Raw genomic sequence first — 15,042 nt, forward strand, 5'->3', positions numbered from 1 at the left:
AAAATATTTAGAATATACTTCATGAATGTAGTCATTTCAGGAAGATTAAAGGCAAGCTATTTGTAATAGAATACTAATGGCTTGACTATGTAAAGAAGCTTGCTGTTATATGAAAAAGAAAAAAAAATAGATATAATTATAGTCAAACAGGTTACTTAGAAAACTGAAATAGTCTTACTATACTTAGAATAAAGGGAATACATTACCCAATACAAACATTGCATAACACAAAAATTAACAATAGTTGTACTATAAAGAAATGTAAACATAAAGGGTGAAGAGTGAAAAAGAAGAAACTTTTGTATAATAGTGAATTTGAAAAATACTGACTGAAAATGATAAACAAACATATACTGTACATTTATAATGTAACATACACTATAGAATTATAATATTACATACTGTATAACAAAGAAGACAGGTCTCATGAAAGAAAGTAATGCACAGTGGATTTAGGTTTGCACATATAAACACAAGTCATGCAAAAAATGATCAAAATTAGGAGTCCAATACCAAAATGAGAAGAAAAACATTTTTTAAAAAGGCATTTCAGTTTTGCTGTAATATAAATGTTAATTTGCGTGTTATGCAATGCTTGTACTGAATAATATATTAATTTGATTCTATCAATCAGTAAGACTATTTTAGTTCTTTAAAGTAATGGGTTTTCCTATAATTAGATCTATTTGATTTTTTCTTTTTTAAAAATATGAGAAACCTGCTTTAACAGTCAATTTGAAATTTGTAGGTTTTCTTGCAATAAATATAAGGTGGTATTTTTAACTAGCATATTAATGACTACATCATCTATCATGATACCTCATCGTGTGAACCTGCATCTATGGACATCTGTTTGAAAACTGAAAAGATTTGTTAACTCCACTAAAATGACTGTATGTTTAACATATTATTAATTTTGTGCAATGTTCTCAATCTAAATTATAGAAGTGGATCTGTATTGCACTGTGTACTGTAATTACAGGCACTCAGATTGTACTTGATCTCAATTTAATCACCCAGTTCAGCTAGCAGGTTTTGGAATCAAGCGCATCAGTTACTTCAGGGATCGAAGAATCTCACCTTCGCAAGAGACAGAACACAGTTCTACATGATAAGATCAACTATGAAACAACAAGAAAACACATTGTATTATTGGTGTGCATTTAAACACTTGAACAAAAAACTTAAAGGCACTGTGACATAGAGGTTGAAATTTCTGAACGGCTCACCGGTTTTTATTGTTCATGTTAAACATATCTTTTTTTCTGTCAGCTAGCTGTTGTTAGCTCTCAGGTTTATTTTTTAAAAATTGAGATTCAAGATTACATCTTCAGCATCAGTTTTGGCACAACTTTTTTCTAACCTGCATTTGTTGTGATCTGTGGTTAACATCCTGTCTTGGTGTTTCACAAAGAAATGACTCTTGTCAAAAGGAGCTCCGAATGTTTAAGCATGATACATTGTAGATTGAACAAGGTGTGTGGCAACTGAAGGCAAATCTTTTGCCAAACTTTGTTACAAACTGCTTTTAATCTGGATGTGAAGTTCCTGAAAAATTCTTCATCCTGCAGGTGCAAGACAGCTATATTCCTGTGTCATTGTGGGCTTTAGCAGGAAGAAGACTAACAGCATACAGAAATTCCATTTATATTTTCCAGACAGATATTGCCACGGATCACTGCCTTTTTATTGTGGAGAAACTGTATTCCTATGAAATGAGCAGCATTGCTACTGCGAGTTAGTGCTTACATTGGACACAGGCTATTGGAAGACTAACTCACAATGGTAAGGACAGGACAAGAATTTTCTGACAAAATATACTGTAGAGTTATAGCTCTGAAGAAAGAAAGATCTCAAGTTAGCACTGAGGTATTCCTCAAGACCCAACCAGTACAGAAAGGGTAAGTGAAGGAGGTAATGGGAACTGACACCTTCTTTCAGGAAGGCAAAACTTGCTGATGAGATAATATCTGCCATAAGTCCAAAACTGTTATCCACCCTTCCAAATTCTCCACAACTCACAATGACAGTTGGTCTTCTGCCATTGGAAAACAACCAGACAATCATGGTAGTAACTGTTCATGATCCAATTCTAGATGCAGACTTGCTAAGGATTTATGGAAAAGAAATGAAAATGTGTAAGTGTGCGTTACCTGTGTGAGTTATGATCCAATGACTGCTTGCACATTGAGAATGATTGGTGTGAAGTTATTCATAAATATGATTTACCAATCATACAAATTAATTTACATTAATGTCTTTTTTGACAATGAAGCTCACTGACTGTTAAACTTTAGATGAGAAAATGGACGAATGAATAGTATGCGAATAGAATAAATTAGCCATCACTTTTTTGATCATGTTTTATCTGCACACAAATGTCAAATCTAATCTTTTTCCCCCATTTTGGTGTACAGCAGAAGCTAAAGGAAAGGTCAGTAAGGCATTATTTTTCTGTCCTTTCCACCTGCTTTTAATAATATTGTTTGCTTAAGTAAAGTTCAAGGTGACTGAGTAAAAACCCAGTAGTGTGCCTTCAGTTTTTTGTACTTGCACCTCAGTTATCTGTTCTACAAATATTTTTAAGATGTGAGACTCATCTTTCAGGATGTCTGAATGTCAGTCTCCTCTGTGTGTTCTCAACATGGTATCAAGACAGAGTCCCCGTGCTTTCATTCTCGCACACCCTGCCCCCATTCCGTTCTGTCTTTTGCTGGCTTGGTCTTATTCCATCCTGCTGTCTTCTTTTCCCACATTCAGCTTTCGTGTAGCTTCTTCTGCTGCATTCCTTCACAACATGTTGGGCTCATCATCTCTCCTTCACCTCTTTCTATCCAGTGGGATGGACTTGCTGAGTTAATTCCTGTTAAAAGTGATCTCTTAACAATGGCATAGCATTTGTTGACACTAAGGTTATGGAGTCCACTGTCTTCTTCAATTGTTCTGCCCTGCTCCAATTTGCTGCTTGTCCCAGGGTGGGTTTTGTGTTGTTTTGTGTTCTAATTAAAACAGCGCCCCCCTCCCACAGAGATCTATGTGTGTGTCCTATTTGAAAATTTAGGAGGGGGGTGGGTGACATTAGATCCAGTGTCATCACCTTTGATATCCTCAGCAGCTGGACAATGGTGAGATGGCAAGAGGATTAGGGCCTGGGGAAGCTTGACCCCACCTCCCAAAGAGGTGTCCAGGATGCACCGACAAGCGATGAGATGGCACAGTTTTGGTAACAGTCCATTACTGCAAAGGACATGTATATTGACCACCATTGAAAACAATTTATCCAGCCTAACTATCTTCAGCATGGCTCCTGACTCTACTGTCTATAATATAGAACTGCACAAAGTAATACCTTGTTTTAAAATATCTCTGATGGAGCAAGTAAACTATTGCTTCACATATTCTCCTCACAAAACCAAATATACATAACCAACCAATACATTTTTACAGGTTTATTTAAAATACTACAAAATGGTCTACATAAAATGAAGACTGACAGAATGAACCTCCCATCGCAACTATATGCCTGATGAAGCCTGATGGACCCCTGTCACCCCTCTAACAGGATTAGAAACACTTGAAAACAGCCAAAACAAAGGTGAGGTCAAAATCAGAAGTCACCCATGCAAATCCTCATTTCACATTAGAACACCATATACTGTAAAAGTTACAAGACTTTTTTAATGTGCCCAACAGATGTGATGCACAGTTTCTGAAAAGGACCTAACACACCATAGTGCCTTAATTGTTGTTTTCTATTTTTCATTACACACTGAAGCAGATTAAAGATTAACTCACAAAAATATCCTTTATCCAGAAGGAAACAAAATTTGACTGAGTTCATGCTAGCAACAACAAAGGCCAATTCTACAAAAGAATTCATTTCATGTGTGCTCTGAGCCTGTCATCTATGAATAAAAGAACTGAATTGAATTAAATTAAATGTGGGCAGCACAGTGTTCACCATTGCTGCCTCACTGCACCCAGAGTTCTGAATTCAAACTCCAGCAATGAACATCTGTATGGAGTAGTTTGGCTCTCTCTGTGTCCATGTGGGATTGATGTGAATGCTCTGGTTTCCGGGCACATTCTAAGAAATTGCAATTTATGTTAATAGGCAAACGTAAACTGGATCAAATCTAACTGTATGGTTGTATGTGCATGATATTGTCCTTACAGAAATGGTTCCTACCTTGTGGCTTTGGCTGGTATTGGAATAAGGAGGGCACACACCTGACACGTTTCTTCTGAGAGGAAAAGAACTCATTTTGGTTGTGAGTTACCAAATTCTATCGGTGACAAGATGCAACAAGTTGTGCATTATTATATTGACATTAACTACACCACTGTTTTAAGTTGACTTACTACACTCTGTGTTACTCACTTCAGACACATCTCTCTCCATTATCTCTATCAACTCATGGTTCTTCACTGTAGAATGTAGAATTTTTTGTGTTTTGTTCCATTCTTCATACAGTACTGTTGATGTGATTTTTTATGCGCACACAATGTTGCCTTCAGAAACTCCCTACACAATCCCTTGGTCAACCTGCTTTGCTGGTACATTTGATGATGCCACTTAGTGAACAGGTATACATAATAAAATGACCACTGAGTGTGTATTTAACAAGCTGTATCACATAGTCACATAGGTTTCAGTGCTCTTAAATGACAAATTGGAAATTTAAACAAAAAACGTTTTCAAATGTTATAGGGCCACCTCTTCAACACATGTCAGAACACAAAAAACACAAAAATGGAACTCCAATGATAAAACATCTAGCTGTGACTTGGGTATTGCAACACAGGATCTGTATATTCCGTTACAAAGTTGCATGGTTTTTCTCATCTGGTCTGAGATGGGAGCAGAGGGAGAGTCATTAGAAGAATTCCAAACAATACTGGATACTGCAATTCAGAGTACAAGTATGTTCTGTTTTCTGGTATGGACTGGAGGTCAGTAGAATGAGGTTCCACCAGAGAAGGTCACTGAAAAAGAATCAGGAGGTCTTCAGTAGATGAGACATCACATCTAATCACATGGTTAATGACTGGTTAAAAGGAAAGCGAAGACAGAAAGCCATAAACACAGTGGAACAGCTGAGCCAAGGCCATGCTAGTTGTCACCATGTCCCAGTGCTTCCACCTTATTATGTACTGATTGAGAGCCACTCATTTCGTGATGCATAGTAACTCTCCTTAATTAATTGGACATAATAAAAAATAAAAAGTCTACTACTCAGAGTAAAGTAACACGAGACTAAAGCTCCAAATAGGAGGCACCCCAGATTGGAAATGAACTTACTTTCTGTTATGCTGCTGCAATGCCCTATTTTTAAATTAGTTGATACAATATAGGCATAAAAATAATAGATTTCAAGGGACTTCTTTTCAATCAGCAGTTCCTTAATTATGAAATATTTTTGTTTTAATAAAATATCTGTGTATGTAAATGACTCAATTCCCCCTCCTTTCTAGAAATCATTAATGTATTTATTCAGAAGCGTACACTGTGATCACAAGTTCTATAAATTTCTACGATAAATGAAAGTACTAAGTAAGGAATGACCTTTAGCTGTACCCCAAACTTTGGAATTATGTAAGTACCGATGTTAGCTAGGCCCTCATTCAGACTCTACATTTAAATCAAATCAGATGTCTTTTTTGTTACACATGTTGCAGAGGCTATTCATATTGCTTTTTCATAGCTTAGTCAATATTGTTTTGATCAATATTTCCCTTCTGGTCATGGATTTTGAAAAAAGGTGTTTCAAAATGACAAAAACATTTCTGAAACGATGTGGTACACAGCCAAGGTTGAGTAAAACCAAGCATATGGATTACTAACTTGAAATCAAAGAATACATATACATATTTATTTACATATTCTTCTTTGTCTTGTCTTGTTTAAGTTTTAATTTGAAATTTTAATTCTATTTTTAATTTATTATTTGCACTTCATGTTGTTACACTGTGGACCCTGAGCTTCGCAATTTCGTCTATCTGTATACTTGTATATGGTTGAGATGACAATAAAGTTCGCTTTGGCTTTGACTTGATATTGTCTTCCTACATTGTTTTCTTGTGCAATTTATATTTGCCTTTTTCATCCACCTTCTTAACCAAATTATCTATGGCAGGATCACATGGCAGTTGGCGCCTATCCCAGTAATCTCAGGGCTCAAGGGAGTAACAGCACCTGAACAAGGCACCAGTGCATTAGTGGGCAAACATACACACAACCACACACAGAAATTTGGGCCAATTTAGCCAAGCCAGTTTATCAAATCTGAATGTGTTTCGACTGTTGGAGGAAACTGGATCACCTGGAGGAAATCCATGTGCACACGGGTAAAATCCCATGCAGGGGACACCTAGGATGCAAACCCCATTTTCCTTACTGCAAAGCAGCAGCACTGCCAAAACACCCTTTGTATTCTATTTGTGTACATGTATTTATATTTACTCCGTCATCTACACTTTGAAACTAAAAGTAAATTAAGTAAAAATGAATTGAATACTTCTTGCATTGAAGCTCACTGTTCTAGTGGAAAGGGTACAAACTCTAGCCGTTACATTACTTGTGTAAACTTAGTGTATTGTTCACATGTTCAAGGGTACTATGCCTTTCTCAGTCGATTTATAGGCAACATTCAACTGCACAGTTAGGAGCAAATGTGTGTGTCTATGAAAGTATACCCTGAAATGGAGTGACATTCAGTTCAAGGCCGGCTCCTAACCTGTTTCCAAAGGTGAGGATTCAGAATCTTGCTCTCCGTGATCCTGCAATAGAAAGGCAGGTTCAGTAGTTGGAGGGAGACGTGGTTTTGAATTTCTTTTAAGATTTAGATTATAAATATTATTCTAGTGTTTTGGCAGATATTCTTAAACCTAGGTAATGCTTAGAATCCAAATACATTACAGTTACTTCCATATGTTTTCATTTTATGCACACAAGCAAGGCAGAGTGATTTGTTGAGATTCAAAGAGTGAGTTAAAGGCCAAGGTTCAATTGGCAGCTTTGTTTTTTAAAGATCAAAATCATATTCTCGGGTCCACACTCCCTATGTATACAAATGAATAAAAACCTAAGATGCTAAATTGTTCTAAATTAGCCTCTATGGAGGTATTGCATTTGAAGAATAGACTTCTTGAATGCTTGACCTATTATAGGACCATATGTACAGTACACCACATGCTAGTGACTGGACAAATCTGTTATTTAATAACACACAGTACTATGTTTATGAGATTGATGAGGTGGGTGGAGGGGGGACTAATGCAGGTGTGCTCATTTGTTGTTATGGAAAAGAGGGGGTAGTGAGTGTATCTGTGCATTTTATAAAAAGCCTTCTTGAAGGAAAGGTGGTAGGGGGGCTTTGTGTTTACTTGCAGCTTATCTCACTGTCCTGTAACAATCACAGACTCCATTCTGACTGGGCAAACACAGGTGGGCAAAGGGTGAGGAAGAACAGACAGAGAGGAACAGAAGAAGGAGGGGGAATTAAAGCGAATGATACAGCAAGTGGAAGAGGGAGACAGAAATGTAAAAACAACTAAAGAGAAAAGCCAGTTGCAGATGAAACAGTAAGAAGCAAACAGAATGAATAAAGGGTGGGTAGAAGTTTGAACAAGCTAAATGATGGAAATTAACTGAAAGCAATTAAAGTGAAGAGATGAAAAAAAGGAACTGAGTATACATCAGTAAAAGAGTTGCATTTCAAGATGCTGAAGCATAAAATTATAGTATACATGCGATTTTTCTCATTGGTATGATGATAACTCTGATTTATACAGCAATTGATTACTTTTCCATTGAAAATCTTGTAGTGATGGTTCACTTTACAATCTGAGTATAACATTGGAAAAAATTCTAAGATGCCTACATTAGGAAAGCACACGTAAACGAAGTAGTTTGCACATTGCAATAATGACATTTATTGATTGGGTAGCACAATATTAAGCTAAAATGCCTTAAACTGCCAGAATCCTGGATTAAAATCTCACCTCATTCACTCTCTCTATATGTCGAGTTTGCGTATGCTCCCCATTTCCTCTGGGTTTCATCCCTTAGACGTGCATATTTGGCTACCTAGTGACTTTACAATGACCGAGTATCACTGAATGTGCAATGGAATGAACTTATATCTTCCTGTTCTGGTTATATCTTTAAGTTCTGACTTGCACATTTGTTTTTCTGTAAAGGTATATTGGCTTCCACCCTACCTGTACTGGAAAGGCATAAAGAACCAATGGATGGATACTGGAATGTATAGATAATTAGCAATCAGAGGTGTTGTTTTTGAAAAGAATTAAAAGAAATTATTTTGAAACTATTCTGTAACTTAATTTACAGTATCTCTTAAGTCTTATTTACTATGCACATGACAAATAAATAAAAATAAAGGTATTTATTCAACTTTTGCACTGAATATACTTGAAATTTTGATCTGGAAGAAAGAATGATATGTGACTAACCTGTTAAAATGATAACTGCTACAAATGAGACAAGAGACATATAGTAGTAAATTTTGTAATGAAGCTATTCTGGCATAGTTTGCCCTATTGCCATATTTCATTTAAGACAGAGATATGTAACACATTGTGGATGTGTGTTGGGTGTGTGCCTAAGTATGTCCTCTGGTGGATGGATGTCCCATTCAGCATTTTGCACTGCTTTGTGTTTAATGCTGCTGGAATATTCCATGACCCTGCCCTAGAATAGCCGAGTTTGATAATAAATGGATGTACATTGTAATTTTTTACTTGATGTCAGCACGCAAGCAAAATCCTCAAAAAAGAAAATAACAATGAACAATTGTAACTTTTCAAAGAAATTTCAAATGTTAACTTTTATAATGATGGGTTTGCGGGTATGGCTGTTCCCTGCCCCTTAATCCTGACAGTGTAAAAATGACATGGATACTTATGTAAACTGAAGATCTTTTATTAAATATTAGTATGGTAAGGATAACAAAGTAGTGAACCTAAAATTGTAAAAAAAATTAAATAAATAAATAAATAATGGTTAGACTCATAATACACAGTACCAGTACTACATGATACAATTTATAGTTAAGGGCACTTGTATTTCTCCACTATTTAATTGCGTTTTTTTTTGGTGTGTTATTGTTCTCTCTTGGTTACCCTGAATCTACTTACCCTACAAAAGGACTTTGAATTCCTTATTCTTTACTCTAGCTCATTGTTCTTTCATAAGGATTTTTTGAGGGAATGTTTAAATTCCACATGGGTGTCACTTACAGGAATCTATAGCATTTGCTTGTTAAGTCATGGCTGGGCCTACCGTGCTGTGGAGGCAGAAGGTCACATCACCCTCTGGTGGATCCTTGTTTCCTTACATCACTTAGGCCAAACACACATTTAAAAGCGCTCCTAATGTGTGCCAATGATTTGCCTCTATTATCAGGGCTCACTGTTGCTATCTATGCTGGAAGATGTAACCAGGCCTCCCTTGAATCACCTATGTCCCCACTGTTCACTGAACCCTAAATGCCAAAGACTACAGCATGTATTTTGGTGTCTTCAGTACTTTAATTTTCTCCTGCATCCAAGAGACATGACCTTAGATTGACGGGTAACTCTGCATTACTCTGTGTTGTAGTAAATATGGTTATGAGTGTGTTTTTGCCTTTAAATGAACTGACGTCCCATTTACTGTTGATTCCTCTTTTGCCTAAACTGTTAATATAATTCCCACTAGCTATAACCCTGAGATTAAAAAATTGGTTTAGAAAATAAACGGACAGAAAGACGGAATGCTGGACTGATAATTCTGCTTTTTGTAGTTGGTGAGCACTTTTTTAAACACAGCAACATATTTCTAAAGGTCTAGCATCTTTACACTAATGTCTTACTGACTGGTAAAGAAGGTGACAACGTGATTGGTGATGATCTATATTTGTAGTAAGCACAGTAAATGATAATGTGCTCATGAGTTTTACTTGATGTTATTTTGTGAGCAAGGGCCAGGAGGTGAGACTTGGGAAACAGGTTAAAATCTTGAGCAAAAATGAACGGTACAATGAAATAAGCAATTAAGGTCAAAATATTGTTCAAAAAAGTCTGTAAAGAAAGAAGTGGCCTGAGAAGCCATAGCTAACAGAGAAAAGTTTCCTATCAATAAAATAAGCACAAGGAATGCACAAAGGCTAGAATACATGTACCTGCACCTCACCATCTTATGTACGCAGAGACCAATGACCATTAACAACAAGGATGTAGTAATGCAAAATGATCACAAAATGGCAATGACAGGGAGAACACAAAAGAGCTGACAAAATAATCATAAATATATTCAAGAACAAGAAAGACAGAATACTCAGATTAATAACTAGTCATAAGCACAACAGAAATTATTAAACCAATTAATGGCATGATCGCATTATATTTTTTCCTTGAACCAGTTGGGATCTTTCTCATAATGATTGATTATTCCTTTATATCTGGACATTCGTAAGTCTAATAATGTAACAAAGTGATGGTGTTATCACTGATCATGTACAGCCTCTGTCATGCAGAAGACAAAAATATATTCATGGTGTTAATTCCATAGCATGTTATTTTTGAACAGTTGCTTTTAGTCGTTTTGGATTAGTGTTGCCTTCTGTTGTGCTGGATTGCAAATTATATGCAAGAATGTCTTGACAATGTACTTGGAAACTTTGAACTGAATCGAAGTACTGTAAAGAATGCAAATACCAGAGATGGTCAAAGAACCTGTTCAGTGTAAAACAATCCTGAGAAGACAGCAGCGTACTGCAGCAATTTACACTATATCTGTTTTGTGTGTAAATAGGCACATATGCATTGGTTACCTTTCAAGTTATCAACTCCTTTAGAATTTATTACTTGTAAAGGACAAACACCTGGAACCTGGAAGATAGTTTAGTTCTAGTGGCTGGTAATTTCTGGTGCTTTCTTGCTACAAATCAAACTCTCTAGGTCACATTAAACTCTGTCAATGCATGCCTGCACTTTATGTTGGTCCATCTAGCTTGTGACTATATTTAGTGCAAAAAAGTGATTACTATAAAAAACAAAACTGATTCAAAGAAGCAAAGCAAGTTTTTAAATATGGCACAATGATACATATAGTCTTGTCACCTATATGATGATAGAAGCAAAATCCACATGCATCAGAACAGGTACCACATACAATGGAAGGAACTAACCAAGTGATACATTCTGTGGTTATTTCCAGGAACCTTCTTATAAATGATAAAGAAAATCAAACACACAAGCCTTCCATCTGCTAATTAATGAACTTTTCAAAACCAGAAAATTTAACAGGGTTTGAGCAAGTCCACCTTGATATATACCTGTATATTTTCCGAGGAGAAATCTGAAAGTCTTTGCATTTATGTTGTACAGCATATATACTGTATACAGTAGGTTTTAACTTGACCAGGTAAGCAAAATTCTTAAAAGGGAAGAAAAAAAAATACTTTTTAAATTTATCAAAGTAATTTGAATTCCCTGATAATTCCAATTCACATACACTTGAGTTTACACAATTTTTATGATCTTGTGTTGGTGGATTCAAAGAGCTGATTACAGAAGCTTCCGTAATGCAGTGTCTAACTTCCTGTAAACAGCAATACGAGGGAACCTACAGTTAAGCTCATTATTTTTAAATACATATTTATACTCCTCAACACGGTTTTAATCACTTCAGTTTTAGGACAATTTGAAATGATGGTATTTTTTTCTAAAGATTCTGACTTGATGGAATGGACAAGCCTTATAATAACTGTGGTCTCACTATGCAATTCCAAACAAAATACCTTGTGACTGTCACTGCTGTAATATTGCTATTTGTACCAGATGACAAATCTATTGTATTTTATTTTTATCTTATGGCACAAGTAAGTGGTTTCTTGTTTGGAGAGTTAATACTCTTTGTGGCTCTAGTTTTCTTTCAGTTATTCATCCTTTGTTTAATTCTTTAACAGCCCGAGGAAAGCTTAAGATAAATGGAGCCTCTTCAAGTGAGCACCAAATTAAAGACAGGATGTCACTATATTACATTAGAAACAATCCATTAAGGCTGTTGTTGCTAGGTCTCACCGTTTTCAAAATGATTTCAAATCCTTGATCTTATTTCATGTCAGAGGTTACAAATCTACATTATATACATTAAAACCAAACTGTGGACAGGCTATATTTTTGACAGGATTGTGACCAGAGGATATAATTTCTAGGCAATGTCATGAGCATAAAAATTACTCCCTGGAATTAAACACTTCAGATTCATAAGGGATGTCTATACCAAGGAGCTGGAAAGAAGACTCCAACCAGTAATCAATCCAGGAACATGGAAAAGTGAACACACTCTTAGCCCTTGAACAGATATTTGAGAAGATATTTAATTTGCCAATCCCCTTTACACATGACTAATGGAGAGGGTTTGAAAATCTGACTTGTTCTTAATTTTACTTTTTGTAAAAATTGATTGATTTGTATGGAATGATTGCAATAAAATTAATAAAATTTCAAAAAAAAAAAAAAGATCTGACAAATTATGGTGGAGGCAATGCAAAAGGTCTTGGGTCACTGTTATATGCACAAAGTCTATGTGTATGTAGAGTCAGAGTTGTATTTGAATTATTGCGGTTAGGTACAATCATTTTATATGAGATGTATGTTTCCACTAGGAGTATACCATGTGTCGCCGTCCTATGACTTTGAGATCTGTGACTTCCATGAATCATCAAGATTCAACCAAGATTTGGACAGTATCCAGTTTGCTGTATTCTCTGATTGCTACTAGAGCAATTTTCAGCCTAATGTGATGTGGCTGAGATAAAAGTCTGCATCTACAGTAATGATGTTAACATTGTCTCTCAAAAAAGAGTGCACTGTTGTTTGTTGATGAAGGGAGAGCAAATTACTTAAGTGAAGAACTTTAGATTTCTCAGAGATGTATTAATGAGAGAAATATTTAAAACATTAGCTAATGGACAGCAGCAGTGTCAATACCATTATTAGTGATCAAGTATATAAAAATAATTTTATAAAATAAAATAAAAATAATAAATAATAATATAAAATATATAAAATATAAGTAGGAGCTGAGTTCACACACAATGAAACTGGGCATAAGCAGCAAACATGAGATTAATCATATAGGTATTTTATCCTACTATCTATCTACTAATAACTTTAGATGTGTGCAAAAAGATCAACTAATGTAAATGAACAGAAAATGAAAGAAAATAACAGTTGACTGGCTACCAAAATCACAAAATTATGTTAACATGATTCATGTGCTGTCAACGTAAACTATTTTAAAGTTTTGTTTTTTTTTCCAAATCAAGTGAAATGTATTAGCTTTACAGCTATTTGATTTGATATTCACTTTGCTCTTTCTGACGGGATTTGGAAGAAAAGGCCTAGTAATAAGATATATTCCATTAATCTATTTTTAAATGGGCTTAATCCAATTCTGGCTTTTAGGTGGTTGACAGTACTGATAAAATATAATGTTGCAAGCGTTTGACAGTAAACCCTGTTGCAGTACAGTGATGGCACCACTATTTCATATAACAATGATGGTTGCTGATTGAGCTGCTGACTTACTGTAGTCCAGCTCATTAGGTTACTTGTGTGCTCTGTATACACAAGTGATGTGAACTTGAGAGCCATGATTTGATCCAAGTTAGGGAAAATCCAAGGTGAATAAACAATAAACTAACCAACAGTTATAATAAATAAACTGGATTTATTGTGGATCTCCACCAAAGTCCTTGAACATATAATTAACTATTTAAAATAAAAAAAAATTGTTATATCAACTTGATCAATGTGTTTGATGATTTTGAAGACTGGGATTAGATTCCCCACATAACCTTTTCTGTTTAAGATTGAAGACGTTCAGCTCACTTAACTTGTTCTAGTAGTGATACAAACTGGAAAATCTGTTTTGTCTAGTTAAAAAAAAATTGCTTCAGGAAATTTTTATATTTCATTAGTTGAATTTTTGATGTTTAATTTGTGTTTGTACTATTAATTTAATTTCTTCATTAGAGTAAAAATATAATTTTTCCAGTGCATCATATCACCATTTTTAGAAGCCTCTTGGGTAATAGCTTGCTAGTGGACCTTGTCTGGTTGCTAAATACTGCTTCAATGACTCTTCTCACAAAGGCTCACTAATAGATTACAGTGCAGCAATAAGAGTTATTTGTCTGAAATATGGATTTAACTAGTGAACATGTGTGGTTTGATAACCTTGATTCTGACACTCCAGTTTTTGACTTATAACTCTTTTGTCTTGCCTTGGTTTTAGTCTTAGTGTTTTGGCTAGCATTTTGGTTTGGTTAAATATCCATATGCCAGCATTAGGATTAGCATCCTTGCCATGGACCTACAGATACATTGCTTCAAGATTCATGGTTGGCATAACAAGTAGGGACATTCCTTCAGACCAAATTGTTTATTTCTGCGCACCTTTTATTGCTGTTATGTCTTTTAGGGAGACTGGTGAACAGAAATACACAACTGTTTCCAGACAGTGTTTCATTAGGTCATTATGTAGTTAAAGAATAATGTCCTTGGACTTATATTCAAGAGCTTTTATGATGTAAACACAAAATGTCTTGGATACATAATGGACATTAGTATATTCTCAGACAATCCAATTCAGGGTTGCAGGAGTCAGGGGATATGCTGGGGGAACTGGTATCAAGTAATAAACCACCTTGTCAGTCCACTATAAAGCACACACCTTCACACACCCACACTTAATCACAATGGGGCCAATTTAGAATCACCAATTTACTTAATACACAAATCTTTGGGATGTGGGAGGAAAATTGAAATTCTGGTAGGAAAGCCCAGCCAGCTATGGAGAGAATGTGCAAAATCCATACTGACAATGAATAGGGTCTAAACACAGGATGCTAGATTTGTGTGGCAGTAGTTCTAGTCATTGTGTTATCACACAATGCTTAACATTTTACTCCATAATTGCTTCTGCACAAAGATGTGGTGCCTATGTAAACTCCTAAAGGTTTTGCATAA

This window comes from Polypterus senegalus, chromosome 11, assembly GCF_016835505.1.
Source record: "Polypterus senegalus isolate Bchr_013 chromosome 11, ASM1683550v1, whole genome shotgun sequence".
NCBI lineage: Eukaryota > Metazoa > Chordata > Cladistia > Polypteriformes > Polypteridae > Polypterus > Polypterus senegalus.